Source organism: Lipotes vexillifer, unplaced genomic scaffold, assembly GCF_000442215.2.
Source record: "Lipotes vexillifer unplaced genomic scaffold, Lipotes_vexillifer_v1.1 scaffold998, whole genome shotgun sequence".
In the NCBI taxonomy this organism is placed as follows: Eukaryota; Metazoa; Chordata; class Mammalia; order Artiodactyla; family Lipotidae; genus Lipotes; species Lipotes vexillifer.
The window spans coordinates 716,385-721,700 of NW_006781565.1; positions in this window are offsets into that span (position 1 = coordinate 716,385).

Sequence of the window (5,316 nt, forward strand, 5' to 3'; positions counted from 1 at the left end):
TTGGCCTCCATCCTGAAGGTGAAAGAAGCCACGGAGGCACAAATCTGTTCTACAGATTTAAAAGGATTTCTCTGCCAAAGGGAACAGAAGCTGAACTGCATACAAAAAAACCTGAGGGTCTAAATTGAGGATCCAGATGGCAAGGAGGAAGAGATGTGAAAGCAAGAGGGTCTCCAGGCCCGGGTTACAGATTGGGTGTGGAGGCTAAAGGAAATAGGGGAATCTAGACTAATTCCTAGCCTCAGGCTTGGGAGGCCAACTTGATAGTGATGTCATTCATCAAACCAGAAATTAAGAGAAGGAGCTGATGAGGAAGAAAGATAGTGAGCTCAATTCTGAGCAGTAGGATTGGATGTGCCTGAGGGACAACCAAGAGGAAATTTCTGGGAGGTGACTGTTAGCTGACTATTTAGTCTGGAGCTCTGGGAACTAATGTGGGGTTATGAGCAATGTCTGGCATTGGAAGAGAAAATGTCTTTTAAGGTGAGTACTCAGTACGAAGAGAGAAAAACGCTGAGGGCAGGCACTTAGGGAAAGCTAATTTATGAGGGGCAGGCAGAAGAACAGCTGCCCCCCACAGAGACTAAGAGGAAAGACTGAGGTGGAAGGAGAACCAGAAACGAACTGAAGCCATGGAAGAGAGCTTCAAGAAGGGTGTGGTCAGCCTCCTCCAATAAGTACCAAGACTACAAACCTTGCAGTAAGTCAAAGAGTATGTGGAGCTGAGAAAAGAAGTGTGGGTTTTACAGACACTCAGCTTCGTGGCCTCTTCGATGTGGATTCTGAAAATATCAGTCTTTCCTTTCTTTCTACCACTCGGCATCCAGGACTACCCAGGTAAAAAATTTCTTGGGGAATGCAAACCCTTGGTTTGATAACACCCATCACAGGACTGTGGTAAGAATTCAATAAAATCATTTATGGAGAGCACCTAGAAATTGCCCAGCACACGGTAGACGCTCAAAGCTAGCTCCCTCCTGTACTGTGATAACATAACTAGGAAAGTAAATCCAACAGGATACAGACCTACGTTAGGTCAGCTGGTGTCTAGGCTGACTGGATCATGGCTCCCACCACTGAACGGGGTAACCGAGAGTGGGCTCAGGTCAAGTGGACATTATCTCCACCAAGTGGGCATTGTGGTGCCTCATGTGTTCAGCGAGGGGGTCAGAAATTGGATCCTGAGATTTAGATCCATTCTGACCTCAATGACCCATCATAACAGTGGTATGAGGTAGCTATTACCATTATTCCCTGTTTACAGATGAGGACACTGGGCTTATAAAGAGTATGTAGGGCCTCCCTGGTGGCGCAGTGGTTGAGAGTCCGCCTGCCGGTGCAGGGGATACGGGTTCGTGCCCCAGTCCGGGAGGATCCCACATGCCGCGGAGCGGCTGGGCCCATGGGCCATGGCCGCTGAGCTTGCGCGTCCGGCAACGGGAAAGGCCGCGACAGTGAGAGGCCCATATATCGCAAAAAAAAAAAAAAAAAGAGTATGTAATTCTCCCAGTGCCACACATGCTTTCTTAGGAAACCGTGTCTGTTTTGAAACTAAGTCATCTCCTATGTCCCATCTGAAGATTTAGGAGGACCAGAGAGGAACAGGTACACCCACACCCATTAACTGCACTGGACACCCTGAGCCAAATCCCAGTTTTTTCTCAGCTCTGCAGCTAGTTCGTTATCTCGTGTTTACGAAGCTCCTCTCACTGCTCAAGGCCTCAGTTTCTCCATTGGGAAATGGGACGAAATAGTCCTGTGCCTCCCCCCTCCCTCTAAGGAGTGGCCGTGCTGAGGTCATGTCTGACTGTTGGCTTGGGCAGAGGGAAGCCCAGTCCTTCTCACTTCAAGGGGATGTGCACATTCACAAGTCCAGACCAACGGCGTAGCACCTGCCTGATCACATCACTCATGCCTGAGGCCTAGGACAAATGGGAACTTGGGGGTTTCGACAACGGTTCTCCAAAATGAGCAGCAAGTAAATAAAAGCTCAATTCCAATGATAAACCTTTGAAAGGAAAGGTGCCAGATCAACTGGCCAAGGCTCAGCTAAACTCCGGTGAGGTTTGCGCATCACCGTGTGAATCTCAGGACCTGAGTTCTTTACTCTGCCATCATCCCTAACCTTATCCCTTCCTCTAATTTTAATCTGGCCCCAAGTCCAAGTTCTGAACCCAAACAAAGAAGGTGGGGCATCTTTATTGGATATAGTGTAAAGAAATCTCTTTATGGGGTTCCTCTAACATCTCACACCAACGACTTATCAATTTCATATATTCTTCAGCTCTCCCACCAAGTCCTCCTTTCCTTTCACCCACTCTCACTGTCCCTTGCCCTCCTCCTACCCTAGCATCTACACACACACACACACGAACACATGTATGCACACACGCACATACATGTGCACATACATGCATACACACCTCTAGACATTCCAAGATGTGGAAAGGAGTGAGCCATTCTGAGGCTATCTCAGCACCTCAGCCTGCAGAAGTGACACTCATGTGCCTGGAATGCTCCCTGGCCACCTCTTCACTGAGCCCATCCCTTCCTCCAGTCTACCTGCTCCTGAGAACCCACTTCCTCTGGAAGGTCTTCTTACATTAATCACGTAAGAGCAGTTCCCCTACTCCACCCTGCCTCAATCTATATCTTAAAGCTGTTCCCACAAGCTACTTTCTTACCTCAATTATTCACTCACTGCTTTTTCTAACCTCCAAAGTACTCTTAACCTTTATGTGTAATTGATGTTTATTCTCTACTGGCAAGTTATGTAACTTCCTGATGCCTTCCCATGGTCATGTGTGTGTCCATGCTTATCTGTCAACATCGCAGGGAAGGTGAGTTCTCTGTGCAGCACCAGATAGGCATAATAAGGTATTTGTGAAGATGAAAACAGCAATGATCACATTCGACAATTATTCACTGAGCTCCTTCTCAAACATTGGCATTTGATCCCTGTCCCTTTAACATAGCCTGCTGTGATATCATTGTTCCCTTTACAGTTCAGAGATGTTCGTGCCTTGCCAAAGGTCACACAGCACAGAGTGCCAGAACAGGGAATCCTGACCCCGGATCCAGGGTTCAGGGAAGCAGAGGAAACAATAAACCCCCAAACACAAACCTCTAAGGGCAACAGACAAAATTTTAGGTGATGAGTACCAAAAGGGTATGTACAGATGACACACGTTGAAAGTATCTGAAGAATTAACATGAGGGAAAGTTGGCCACAGTGGAGGGTCTGGGGGTGGACAAGATAAACACCGCCTAGAAGGGGCCTCTAGGGACAGCACTGAGTTGCTTCCCATCAGGCCACATGTCCTCTGCTCTGGGACAGCATCACACTGCCCACGTCGGACGCAGAGAACAGCATTAGCATTCTCCAATAAATCATTTTCTGGGCACAAGTATTAGGAAATAGTTTGACTTTAAATGACATCTACATCCTGAAGGAAACTAAAATTGGCAGCTTCTATTGCCATGACCCATTAGTTCTTCCAACTGGACTCCCCAGGACGGGACGCTTGGCTTCCCTTGCTGATCCAGCCCACGTCCCACCGCTTGGCACTCCCCACAGCCCGGCCGCTCCACACTCACAGAACTTCCATATCGAAACTGAGCCTGCAAGTCCATTTAAATTAAGATACACGTGTGTGCACACAAGAGTATGTGTGTATGTGCACCCGTGGCCATTCCACCGATCCTCATTCTCCAGGTGTCTAAGATGTTATTTAGGCTAATGTATCTTTCGTTTGCATGAGCCTAAGACTGACCAATGTTTCCTCTGGTCGTGGGGATCTCTGGACAGAGCCATGGACACAGGGACCCAGGGAAGCCAAGCAGCCTGGCATCGGGGGTGGGCGCAGCACCTGGAGGTTGGTTCTGGATCTGCAGCAGCCCTGGGGCCCTAAACAGCAGAGTCTGTACATCTCCCATCTAACTTTCCACCATTAACATGGCTTCACTTCCTTCTGTGCCTTCCTCTCGCCTCTGGCTGAGCAGCTCTCTGATTCCCAAAGCTGAGCTTTTCCCCACCTCACGGCTCCTGCTGTCAGAGCACCGGCTTGCTTCTCTGGAATGAATGCAGGCTCGCATTCGGCCAGCCTGGCCGCCCTCCCCTCGCATGTCGTGAATCTGCAGCTTCAGCTCCCGTGGCTATTTCATTCTCTCGGTGTTTTCTGGTTCAGAACAGTTAGAGGGGCATCTCACTTGGCCTGGCTCACCATTTCAAACAACCAAGTCACTGGCAGGCCCATGGGTTTGTCGCACTTAGGGCAGATGCCCTGTCCGATCAGGAGCAAGGCTGGCGCACAACTGAAAGCTTTGAGTGGCTCACACTCACCTCGCCTTTCCCCCAAACAGGTGACCGGAAGCCAGGCCCTTTGTATCTCACACCCGGGACTCCTAGCCTCTCAGCCAAATCCCTGCTTCCCACACTGAGCCAGGATTTAAACCCTGGTTTTGCCAACAATGTTTTTCTTTATAAATCTTTATTCTCTGGTGCTTCTGTTTGTCTATTTCCATTGTTTAGTTGACTCATCAACCGACTGCAAAATCCTCAAGGCCAGGGAGGACCTCACCTTTCCTGTGAATGACGAAACACTGAGTATAACATACCACTTGTGCCAGAGGCGTGAATGAACCATCACATTAATTAATTTAGGGAGAAAAAAAGACTGAGCATCACTGTCTAAAGCAGTTAGCCTGCAGATCCCTGGACAAAGGGCCATGTTCCTCTGCACAGTTCTGGCTTCAGGGCCCACAGCTCTGCTTCCCCAGGGCCTTCAGGCTGCAGGCAACTAACCCTCAGCTACCCCAGACACCCAGGCCTGGAGGGTCTGAGGAAGAGTCTTCCCTGTCTTTTAGATTATGCTGCTTAGAGGCCACATGGAAAATGAGCCATTTATTTGATTACTGGAACTCAAGCCAAGCCCAGAAAAAAGGGGGTCAGGAGCACATTAAAAAAAAAGAATGTCTCAGAAGGGGTTGGAGGGTGGCAAAGAGAAGGCAACCCTAAGAAGTTCTTCAGTTCAACCCACAGCGGGGCCTGTGTTCTAGGCCTGGTCCTGTTGCTACGCTAGCTGTGTGTCCTTAGGCAGTCTAATCAACTGTGACCTTCACCTCGTTAGTCCTTCCTTCCTCCCAGGGTTACTGTGAAAGTCAAATGTAATCATAAATATAAGACAGGTGTCATTAGCATCATCACCATCAGGAGGCAGATAACTATGCCCAGTGTGGCTCGGAGTCCCTCGGGGTTCTGCCATCCAGGACAGACACACTCACCCAGACATACATGCCGGAAACACAGACAGTGGG